Raw genomic sequence first — 13,081 nt, 5'->3', positions numbered from 1 at the left:
AGCAAGCCTACAAACTATGAAAAACATAGTAAATAAGCACCTAAAGGTAAAAACTTATAGTTGCCCTAAAAACAAAGGTAATAGAGTTCCCTAAACAAAAGGAATTATTGAAAAAAAGACAAAGTAAAAAAGTCAGCTCAAAATAGTAGCCCAATAGCTCCAAGAAAAGATCTAAGTAAGGCCCAACAATGAATTTAACTTTTAGTGTAGGACATCTTTTGAGTATCTTCAACAACATAAGCTATATAATTTTAAGTTAAAATACTAAAAAAATATAATATAGCTATAGCTTTAATAATTTTTTCTCCAGCAATACTAGTTATTTCAAATGGTTTATCAAAACTTAAATTTCCCTTCTGGATAAAGAGCAAAAAAAAAAAAAAAAAAATAGAAGATAGAAATATAATTATCCAAAATTCATAGCTATATATATAGCTACCCATTTTACCAAAAGTTATATTTAACTTTTCTTTAGGTAATTTGTTGGAGATGCTCTTGGCTTATAGTTATAGTTTAAATTTGGAACATCTTTAATTAGTATAATCACTAAATTTTAGTTTTAAACATCTTCGGTCTTATTATGTGAATATACATATTTTGGATATTGTGTTTTGTTTGCTATAATATTGTTGGATTTTGAGTTTATAGATTTATTTTTTGGAAAACTATACTTAAAAAAAAAAAATGCGTACTATAATTAGAGGGCCTAACTTTTAATATTCGCCCCAGGTTTGAAAATCTCAAGTTCGGCCCTGGGTTCCTAGGTTTGATCTATAAATATTCAGTGATTTTTCCAAAAGTAGCGCCTTTGGCAAGAGATACACTTTTCATTTAAGAGTATATGCTCCGATCTCATTATTGTATGTTCCCGTTGAATTATCATGGCTATGATCAATTACATGCTAGTTTTGTTATAGCGTTGACACCCAAAAATTCAAAAGAGGTGTGCAGCGTTTATTTATTCCGGTATGACGTGTCAAAAATTCCACATGGCGACTTTCTATTGGTGCATCAAACTATTTGCCATAATAAAACATGGTTTTCTTGTAGCATTTAAAAATTTGTCAGAGAGAGATGAATCGGCAGAAGAGTTGGATTGAAACTAAAACTCTATTATAGGATAGAGACGACTTTCCCATTAAACTTGAGTGCTACACAGTCGACTTTCATTTTGATCCAATTAATGGCTTACTAGATGAATGATCAAGGTTGGTTCTCTAAACCCTTGTTGATGTTCTATACATATTCTAATGTTTTCATGGTTTGATTCCTATTCTTATATGACATATAATGGCATTGTGTTTATGTTTGTGTGATCTTAAAGTAAGTACAGTCAAACAGACAACGCCAGGCAAGATAAATCGAAGAAATGTAAATGATGTATAGGCTGGCCAAGCACATAATCATACAAATCTATGACGAATGAAGAAAAAGCAAGCTAGTAAAATCGGCCAAGGTAGGCAATCACTCATTTCATACGGTAATCATGCGTACAGGCTGGTACATAATCATACAAATCTATGATGAAATAAGAAAAGCAAGCTATAAAATCGGCCAAGGCAGGCAATCACTCATTTCATACGGTAATCATGCGTCAATGCAAGTTAGTCAAACAATAAAATAAAATCCAGTTACAGTAATCAAGTTAAGCCCACTTAATTTATTGCAGTATTCAAACTTGCCGCCATTAACTTGCATTCAGTTAAATGAGTAAACCATTAAAATTGAGGCTCCCATATCCGATCATCGGTCTCTTCTGCACGCTCCACTGCCAAAATAGAAGTCGCCAAGATCAAATTTATCAACTCAAAACTTGAGCATAGAGTATCTCATTTGAAGCAAAAAATGTGCAAAACTCATAAATGCAAGCATTTACGATCCAGCAAGCATTTTCCAAACTTTCAATACAATGATTTCAAACCCAAGCATATCGATTCTCAAAACTAAATCTGAAGCGATATTGTTCCTATACCCAGACATCTAAATGTAGAGTTCATTCTCTACAATCTAGCTTTACCCCATTATTGCTCACATACCCTATGTATATTGATTGAAGGCCCAAAATCTTGAAACTAAGCTATTAATTTCTCTCAGAAAGCATAAAAAAAAAATCATATCAGATTTTCTAGAAGATAAATCTTTACCAAGATGGACCCACAATGCGTAGAGGCAAATATGAAATCAATGAATATCCAATCCCAAATGTATATAAATCCTATATAGAGTAGCAATCATGAAATGCCATGCTTTAATACGTGGTACTTGGCCTAACTTTATGAATTAATATATCATGTCAAGCTCGTGGTCATGCCACCTAGACATTATGCCAAGTACATGCTCATGTCAAACTCATGATCAAACTAGCAGATCCCTGACCAAGCTCCTCTATACGGTCATGCATCCAACAAAGAACTAACATCAAGCATATATACAAAGGCTAGTGATTCCAAGCTCTTCTCTTGTAAGGTAGTATATCTATCAAAAACCAAGTGAGAGTTAAGCCAAACCAATACTTACAAGCACATGCTTTTAGTGGCGGAACCAGGATTCTAAAACCCGGGGGGTCCAAAATATAATTGATAAATATTGGTATCGAGCTAGGTATTTCCCTAATGGTGACTTCTGGTCTAGTGAGCTTTCTTCATCACCTTCTGCATGCTGGAGGGGTATACATGCAGCAAAACATTTTTTGAGGAGGGGTGTCCATTGGCAGGTAGGGAATGGGCAGTCAGTAAGGATTTGGGAGGATCCATGGATTCCAAGACCCTCTACTTTTCTTCCTATTATTCGTCGTGTGGATGGCCCAGAGAGGGTTTCAGATTTGTTACTTCCAAGTTTTACTTGGAATCAGGCTCTTGTTAATCAGTATTTTGTAACTGAGGATGTGGATTTGAATCTTTCTATATCTCTTAGTCAGCGTGATGTACCTGATCGTCTTATTTAGCATTATGATAAGAGGGGAAGATTCTCTACTAAAAGAGCTTATGCTTTGGCTTTTAGTGAACTTCATGACAGTGGGGTAGCTACTTCTAATCTAGGTAATCTTTCTTCTTTTTGGAAGCAGATTTGGTTTGCTCAAATTCCTGATAAGGTTAAAGTTCATTGGTGGAAAGTTTGCTCTTCTATCCTTCCCACAGCTGCTATGCTACGCACTAGACGAGTCTTAGTCCAGGACGGTTGTAGGTTTTGCAATGATCATGATGAATCTATTAATCACATTATGAGGGATTGTCAGTTTGTAAAGGATCTGCTCTCTTTCTTCCCTGAGTTGCATGGCGTCCTACATATTGATTACAGTGAAGGCACATCAATTGTTACTTGGTTGGCAGCTTGTTTTGAAGTTCTCTCTAAAAAGAATGTGGCCCTTTTACTGTTTGTTGAATGGTTTGTATGGAAGGAGCGTAATCTAAGAGTGTGGTGAAATAAATTTGTTTCTTTGACCCACTTGCAGTTTCAGATCAGATCCTCCTTTATGTTGTTTCAGTCTCATTTGGTTACTACTCAGAGTACTTCTAGGAGGATTAGGCCAGGTTGGTCCCCGACTTCTTCAGGCTTGCTTAAGGCCAATTGTGATGGTGCTTATGATTTGTTATCTAAATCTGGTGGGATAGGAGTGGTTATACGTGATGCATTGGGAGACATTGTTGTCGGTGCATATGCATCAAGGTTAATTCTGTTGCCTCTCCTGAAGCTATATATAGAAGCCATGGCTTACAGGGCTCTTGCTCCCTAGCAGTACAGTATCATCTTTCTCCCATTATTTTTGAGACAGATTGTCAGCACTTTGTCTCTTCTGTTGAGACTGTGGGTGAAGAAACCTCACCTTTGGGTCGTGTTATTGAGGATATCAACTCCTTTCTATAGGTGCTAGTTGGCTCTTCTTTGAGGCATGTGTACCGTGAGGCCAATACAGCTGCCCACAATTTAGCTAAACTTGCTCTACTTTCTTCTTTCAACTTATCTTGGAGTGGGCATGTCCCTCCAGATATTAGAAGCTTTATTGCTTCCCATTGTACCCATTGATTGGTCAATATAATTAGTTCATTTTTCCCCTAAAAAAAAAAAGCAATAATTAAAGACAAAGAAGAAAATAATAATTAATTGTGAGTATGTTTCCATACCTAGAATTCTTCTCTATATTGCATGAGTTTATTTCCTAGCTTGATGCATGATTATGTATAATTGATGTAGTTCTTGGAAACCTGAAGAGGTCTCCCCCCAGTCCCTATGTAGTTCCACCCCTGCATGCCTTTCAGTGCTAAGCACTCTCATTTGGCCGTTAAAGACATTTGAGGCAGTCACAAGCTCATGTCATCAAAACACACGCCTAGGACATGTTCAAGCATGGCTATATATCACTAATTGAATCAATTCAGAACGAAGCAAGTGAGTGAACATCATAGTGTCATACAAGCTGATTCCCTTACCAGACTAAATTTCTTACAAGACATATATGTCTCCAGCAGCTAACCAAGCAAAGAAACCAGAAAACAAAACACGTTTCACGAAATTGTGCAAACTGGAGACCGTATTGTCTACATATACAGTGAATTAACTGTTAAGGTGATAAAAGAGAGTCAAAGTCAAGAAATAAGTCAAGGTCATAGGCGGATACAACAGCATAGTATAGTATAAATATACAAGTAATTAATTAAATACAAATACTACTTAATTCTCATTGGATAATATTAATCTTTATCTTCTCAACCCAAATTTGAATTTATTACTATTTTTTTGTCTTTTTGTTGCTTCCTCATCGTTAATATCGTTAATTCGTTATTCAATTCACAAAACCATTACATTTAACTTCATCAAAATCTTTGCAATATTCTTTGTGAATACTGAAAGTAAAAATTTAAAACACAAAGAAAAAAAAAATCAATCTCTTCTTCATTAATCATAGTTGCAAATTTACTAATCTTTTTACATAGATTGAAATAGGGAACATTGAAATTCCTGATAAAAAATAAAAATAAATAAAAAACATTGAAATTGAAAGAAAAATTAAAAAAATGGGAGTAAAATCGGATTATGATTTTATTAGGAAACTTTAATAAATTTTAATTTTTTTATGAGTATAAATTAAATGAGAGATTTTCATTAAAAATATTTATTTTCTAAAAGATATTCTTGGAAAGAGAAATGGGTTAAATAAGTAGATTTAATAATTGAAATTAAAATGTAGGGTGTAATGAGCAAGTAGGGTGAACAAATAAAATGGTAGGGTGGCAATAGCCGCACCCATAGGGATCTCTTTTAGCATTTTTTTATTTTTTTACATATAAGTGCATCTTTGAATGTTTTTTTAGCCATAAGGTCACCAACTAGTTTTTTTCCCTCATAAAGCCACTAGATTAAAAAATGTGTTATATTTTGGATATTAAAAACCAACATATTTACATAAATACCACTAGAGTACAAAATTAACAATCATTCTCTCTCTCCTCTCCGGCGAGGTCTCCGGCCAACTTCCTGCGGGTCTCCGGTAGACCTTCGGCGACCACAAAAGCTACTGTCACTAACACCAAAAGCTACTCTGATGAGATTCCCGGCCACCTCTGGCGAGGTCACAAAAGCTACTCTGGTGAGATTTCTGGCAACCTCCGGCAAGATAACAAAAGCTATTATCACCAACAACAAAAGCTACTCCTTACCAAAAAACCTATGCTCCCTAAGACGAAAAGCTACTATCCTCACCAACAAAAGATACTGTCACCAATACCAAAAGATACTCTCATAAGCAACAAATGATACTTTCACCAACACCAGAAAACTACTTTCACCAACACCAAAAACTATTTTCACTAACAACAAAAGTTACTGTCACCAACACCAACGAGCTACTCTCACTAACATTAGAGAGCTACTCTCACAAATATTAGAGAGCTACTAACATAGGTACAGAAAGCTACGATCACTATGATGGAAAACTACTATAATAGTTACAGAGAGCTAATGATTTGAAAAAAAAAAAGCTATTGACATTAGCTTGAAAAATATACTTACATACACACATAAAGATACTATCACGATATTGAAATGCCACTAGAACAACTATACAGAGCTGCTAACTTGAAATAATGAAAATGAAAATAGAAGCTATTGACATCATGTTGAAAAGATACTAACATAGACATAGAAAGATACTATCACCATGTTGAAAAACCGCTATAACAGTTATAGAGAGTTACTAACTGCAACAAATAACATACAAGAAATGGTTCATTATTAATCAATCAAAATACATCACAACACCATCAGAAAACAGAATTCAACCACAAAAACAAAAATACAAACCAAACTAAAACACCATCAGAAACATGGATACCATAAGATCAAAATTGAACAATGAGGCAGAAAATTAAGATCCAATTTCATTGCCAAAAATCAAAACAACACAAAAGCTACTCAGAAATCAAAACAATTGTAAAATTCATAGTAATTGCCCAAAAACCAAAGCTATCAAACTGAATGAAAAAAACAATACAGGAGTTTCTGCCATTTCCAAAAACAGTAGCAATACATGATTCAAACCACAAATCTATAAGAAAATCAAAAACTTAGCACAACGAACCATAGAACGATCAATTCCGGTGAGCTATATTCCGGCGACGTTGTCCTCGTGCGGGGAGAGGGTGAGAATCTACTCTGGCTTGTCTTCGTTCGGTTCAGCTTCGACTGAGAAAGGTGATGGAGATGGAATTGACGACAGAATAGGCGATGGCATTCAGGAAGGGTGCTGCCGGAGCCAAGGCTGAGATCCATTTCGTGCGTTCGAGATCTAGTCGCGAAACGGCACGTCTGTCGGGATTCAGTTCCAGTCGCCGATGTGATGGTGGAGAGGAGTGTTTCGCTGGAGAGAGAGAGAGAGAGAGAGAGAGAGAGAGAGAGAGAGAGAGAGAGAGAGAGAGAGAGAGAGAGAGAGAGAGAGACGCAGAGGAGAGAATCAGAGATCTGGTTCCAGTCCTCGTCGTGCATCAGAGATCCAGTTCGTGCGTTGGAGATCCAGTAGCAAAATGGAGGAGAGAGAGAGCACCGTGCAGGAGGTCCGCCGGAATCGAAGGTGGAGACCAAGACGTGAAGATCTGTGATCGACGAGGGAGAGAGGGGGAGCAGAGAGAGAGAAAGAGAGAAACTGTGACGGTGGAGAGAGAGAGCGATCACAGATCGATGGAATTGGGTCTGTTAGGTAGGAAGGGTAAAATTGTCAAGAAAGAAATAGTTTGGGGATGCAGGTGGCCTTATGGCTAATTAAAGTTTCAAAATGACACTTGTGAGTAATTTTCTATTTATTTTTTGAGAATGTGGCTCTTTTAGCATAGTTAGCCGCAAAAAATTGTAAAAATTACCGACTATCAAATACCAGTTGCTTCTCTGTTCTTCGTCTTCCTCACAAGGTTAGGGTTTCATTTCTGCCATTGTTGCTTAGCTTTTCAATCTTCTTTCATCATGACTATGAATTTTAGCATTAACCACCTTTGACCATTAATATTGTGCAAATTCGACATTCATTACTCCTCTCTAATTTTTCCCAAAGAATGTCAAATAATGGTCAAGGATGATCATCTGTGGACGGAGGGAGAGCTTTTGACTTTCTCCAAGGCCTCCTACACATGTTTATGAATTCTGCATTTTTCTAATCAGCAAATAGATTCTTTGATTTGATATTGAAATTATAAGCATATATCTGAATGGTGGGTATCTAAGTATGAAGAACAAGCTGATTCTTTGATTAGATTTTGGAATTCTTGTAGAAAGTACAGTATTGCAGAATAAATTGTAGAACTTGATTAAGTATCGTACGTAATGAAATTAAATTAAATTGAAGGAGTGTAGATCTAAATCATGAAGGAGCTTCACGTAAAAATTTTGCTCCCTTCAAATCAAGGATTGAGTTTGAATCTGGGTGACCTCGATCCAAGAAGAATGAAGCAGAGAACCAGAGATGAGGATGAGATAGAGAAGGGTAAATCATTCCATGGTGGTAAATTTCATCACAATTAATCCCTTTTTTATTACAACGAAAAACATCAAAATTCTTCTAGAAATCGACGTCCACCCTACGAAAGGATCTCACAACCCTCAAATTTCATCCCCTCTTCTAAGACACCATCGAAGACAGAACATTTATATATGAAAGTAGTAGGGGAATAGGGCGACGACTCATCCTTGACCCTAATGTGAAGAAGATAATTAATTCCTCCTACCACTTGACTCTCACCCTTGAGAACGCTCTGGAACACCAACTTCTTGTGGGATTGTTTGCTGATTTCAGAAACTGCAAACTCCGCGATCTCTTTCAGATAGGGTTTGTTGATATTTTCGATGAGGCCCCAACCACCGTCGAACTGTCGCCGGAGTTGGTCAGCAGCGACAAAAGGGGACAGGAGGAGGAGGAGGAGGCAGTGACGCATCATCATGGTGACCGTACGTTGATTTTCTTCGTTCAAGTTTGGCTTTGGAATGGAGAAGGTGGTGATGTAAGGAAAGAGATCGAGTTGTCGGTAGGTGGTGCAAAGGGAGCTGGAGTGATGGTATATATAAAGGGTTCTGGGTTTGTTGGAGAGGTGTAGGGAAAGAAGAGAAGAAGAATACGGAATTACAGAGGTAGAGTCGAACAAGGTTTCCTTGTTCTTTAAGTTGATGGGCATGTGTCGCAATAGGTTATTGCTCAATCACCAATGGGTACAATTTGTAACTCAATTGGATCGAGGACTCTAGGTACTGGATTTTGAATCCTCAGGACTCGAAACTTAGGGCATCAGTCTGAAACCAAATGTGCCTTCTTCAATCTTTTCCATGAATGGACGCAAAAGACCTCAAAGTCAAACCCCTTTTTGCTCATAATTCATTTGGAACACGTACAGCTTTTTCAAATGCACCCATTGATTATTCTTGTAGTAGTTTCTTCTTCTACACTCCCAGATTTCCCAAAACATGTTAATACGCCGCATCTGTGTAAACATCCCTTGCTTTGTTCTTCAGCAAATAAACCTCCCCTTTTGTTGTTTAAGGCATATCAGTAGGTTTACCATCATGATGATATATTATTATTCGAACACTACTAGAAATATGGCCAAAGGGCACCGATAGATGGCCACTGATAAGCAAACGGTTCTTCTAACTTTTGTGATCCACTGATAGCAAATGTTGGTGGCAAAAAATTAGATTTGTCACTGATTTTTTTTTTTTTGAATAGAAGTTGATATCATTAGATCAACAGCCAATAGGCTAGAGTCTACCATAACTTACATAAGCAAAACTCGGCAAGAAAATCTGAACTAAACTATCTAAGCTAGAGCAGATCATTAAAAACCCTGGGACGCTCACATTTAAGCGAGCCTACACAAGAATGAAAAACTTCGCCTCCTACGGAAAAGAAATCATTCAACTAATTCCCACTTGCCAATCACGCAATTGTGGTACAAGCAAGATACTAGAAACATCATAGAAGACTCATAGAAGTTAATCTAACCTCACACGGGCTCAATACCCTAATCTCATTAGGGCCCATATTGCCTTAATTTGAGCCCAAGCCCATAGGCCCAAACCCAAATCAAGTCTTGCTTAGCAGGATGCCTCTCCTGCCCCATCAGCCCAAATTTGAGCCCAGGCCCAGAGACCCAGGCCCAAACCCAAGCAAACAGCGAAGAAGAAACACGCTGCTCCTTTTCCTTCATCGTCGTCAAGACCTCCGGTGGCATCCCTTTCGACCACAGCTCCGGCGGCCGATTGCTGGAAATAGACCACCGCTGCTGAGCTGTCTCTACCGCCGTTAGGTCCGGCGGCCATCCAATCCACCACTGCATCGAAACTGGAAATCGGAACCATTCAGCTGCAATCCAAAACACTTCAATCCCAGACCAAAGCAAAGCAACTCTCAGACCCGGATTCACCAAACTACCAATTTGAAATCTAGAACGATCGACCAACGTACTACAACAGATCATTCCCCTGCGCCGGCTGGAAGTCAAGCGGTATTCCGACCTACAACCCAAAAGTCCAGATCATAGCAATCTGATCGAAGCTTCTCATATCAGAAACCACCAACATGACCACCAGCGTGATTGCATAGAGCTTTCCTCCGCAAACCCAGAACCAGGACAGTTTCACCAAGCCGTGGCCGGTGCTGGACATGATCGGATCTGGCGGCCGTCGCTTTGCACGTCACCCTAGGTTTAGGGTTTCGACTTGTGAGAGCTTTTGGATTTGTCACTGATGATTAGTGGCTAATATATTTATTACTAAACTAAATAATAAAATAATAATATAGCTGATCACTTTTCATCCCCACTTATTTAGTATTATTATTTTTTTGGCAATAGAGAATTTTATATACTAATAACAATAGATTCTCAAAAACTCATTCTCTCTCTCTCTCTCTCTCTCTCTCTCTCTCTCTCTCTCTCGGGGAGACTCTCTCAGCAGCTAAACAAATAATGAAAAAACTCAAACTCTCTTGCTCTCTCTTTCTTCATCACTGCCATTTCTCAAACTCCGGTGATATGCCACACGACCGATACTAATGAATCTAGGGTGAGCCGATCTACAAAACCCACATGGCCATAGGACGGGAAATTAGCCAACGTGCCATCACCAATGGTTTGCTGACTTCAACAGCTGCCTATTGTGTGCTGCAAAAGGGTTCCACCTTTCTTTACTCTGAATCTTGTTCTAGGTAAAATATGTTTTGGATTTGAGGGTTGTTTCTTTCTGGCCGGTGGAAACTTGGATTTCAGTACGGGATCATGGCTATTGGGTTTTATGGGTGTTTCATATTCATTTGGGTGAATCTGAAAATGTTCTCTTGATAAAAAATAAAATCTCATAAATAATAATTTTCATGTAGAACAAGGTACAATTTTTTTTTCCTTGCTAGAAGCATGTGCTTTGAATCCAACACTTACTGTAGTCTCTGTTTTGCTGCAGTAGGATTTCTGAATTAATAATGGGTTATAGACTTATATGTATTGGAATATGGATGAGCATAATTGTAGAATCTTATTTTAGTTGACCTATGCAAAGCCTTGTTCTAAGCCAATTTAATTTATAATAAAATTACAATGAATTCAAATTTGATGTTTCTCATGGTAAAGTTTTTGAATTTAATAGCTTAGTGTTTAGTTGTTGAGCTATTTCAAATGCTAGTCGAACTTGAGCTATTTCAAATGCTCAAGTGCTCAGTCATTGTTGAGAAGGTGGAGTCTAAGTCATGCTCCCAGTGGAGGGTTACCCCTGTTCCTAATGAGTTTGATTAATTGGCTCATAACAAGGTCTATCCATACGTACTTTCAACACATAAACTATTTTTAAGAAAGAATTTGTTAAGTAACCAGTTTAATGAATAAATCCTTGTCTTTAAGATTCTAACTGTACATCTTTGAAGCTGCAGGTGTATGGTGATTTAGGAAGATTGTGGTGATGCAGCTGTGGAGACTTTGAATCAGTTCCTTGGTTGGTGCAAGCTCTCATTATTTTTCGTAAGGTGTGTTGGCTGTTATAAAATACAGAATTTCTTTGTGCTTGGGTTTTGTGGTGTACATAGATCCCATAGTGACGAAACAATCTTGTATTTAAGTTTTTCTTGTAACATGAATGATGCGTGATACTATCCCTAAACCCATTCTTGTTATTAGAGCAAAAATCAAAGCTTTAGCAAAAATCAAAGCTTTAGCCTCTTTTTCTTCTCCAACTCCAACAGATTTCCTATAATTTCTGTATTATAGGGAAGCAAAAATCAAAGCTTTAGCCTCTTTTTCTTCTCCAACTCCAACAGATTTCCTATTTTACAACAATCTCTAAAATCTTCATATTCTTCCTTAAAATTTTAGAGTTTGCTGTAAATATAGGGAATTTGGTTTTCTCTTTCCTCACTTTCCCTAAAATAGAGATAGTTATAGGGAATCTGTTGGAACAAAAGAGACTTATTTTTCCCTAAAGTAGAGAAAAATCAAAATATAGGGAATCTGTTGGAGTTGCTCTTAGGTAATAAGTCGTCTCCATGCCATTTGATGGTTGTTGATTGTGTTTCTTTGTTTGCTTATGCCTAAAATCACCGTTGTAGATTGTAATCGTAAATATACCTCGTGAATGAAGTAAAATTTTCATATGTTTTCAGCTACATTTAAAACTTATCTGAGAAGTTGAAAAAACACAGAATCAAGCAAGAGGTCTTGTGCGATAAAAAGAGCGTTTGGCTGTTATGAAGACAAGTTCATTCCAATTCCTATTCCTCTCATTGATCTCCATCATCAGGTATGCATCTCTCTTTCCCTGTCAGCTAATCAAGTTATGTATCCTTTTTTAATAAAATCTTGTACGAATTAACCTACTCAAGACATTGAGGCAACAATATCATGCAAAAAAAGATTTCTTGATCGACTAGATACATTGAAATAAACATCAAATTTGTGACTAGATATATTTACTTCCGGTAGGCTTAGGCTTGTAAGTTGCTTTAGGTTTCTATTTCTGGACTAGGTGGTACAGTAAGTTGAATTTACAAATCTGTATAACTTTAGATTTTTGAAAAACAGTGATGATGTATAATTGTGTATATATATATATATATATATATATATATATATATATGAATACATTTGTAGACATCATTTATATATTCAACTATTTTATGTTATTTATTCTTTACTATATTCTTGTGCTTACTTTTGTTTTTGATTTTCAGGCATTCCTACAAGTAAATCTGGGTTATCATCATCACTTGTATCGTAATTTCTTTTGCTTCTGTGAGCATCACCACTTGTGCTCTATATATTATGGTTCGTTCTAAGCTCACTTTTGTCCTTCAAATTGATACCTATAAATTCTTCTTGCTCCATTATGCTCTGTGTTTAGCTAGACAGTGCTTGGTATCATGTTTCTATGTGAATTTTTGCATATAATAACTCGGGACGCCCACTAGTTAAAATTCATAAACTAATTATATGGCTTCTCATTGATAATACTGTGATACTTCACATCAACTTATATTTGTCTCTTTATTTCTTTTGATGCCAAAATGAGCCATAATAGCACAATTATGAACCCCAAGCTCTTCATGTCCATGTTGTATATGCAGCAC

General features: G+C 36.9%; 1 long non-coding RNA gene across 1 annotated transcript; it reads left to right on the top strand.

Moving 5' to 3' along the window:
• The first annotated feature begins 10,778 nt into the window (after nucleotides 1–10,778).
• LOC112167286 lies at nucleotides 10,779–12,820 on the top strand. The gene is made up of 3 exons (XR_005810784.1): nucleotides 10,779–11,485; nucleotides 12,119–12,255; nucleotides 12,686–12,820. It is a non-coding gene; the product is annotated as an uncharacterized LOC112167286 (long non-coding RNA).
• The last annotated feature ends 261 nt before the right edge of the window (nucleotides 12,821–13,081 follow it).

Source organism: Rosa chinensis, chromosome 5, assembly GCF_002994745.2.
Source record: "Rosa chinensis cultivar Old Blush chromosome 5, RchiOBHm-V2, whole genome shotgun sequence".
Taxonomy (NCBI): Eukaryota; Viridiplantae; Streptophyta; class Magnoliopsida; order Rosales; family Rosaceae; genus Rosa; species Rosa chinensis.
The sequence above is the reverse complement of the archived record's forward strand: the minus strand, read 5'-3'. Positions and strand labels throughout refer to the sequence as shown.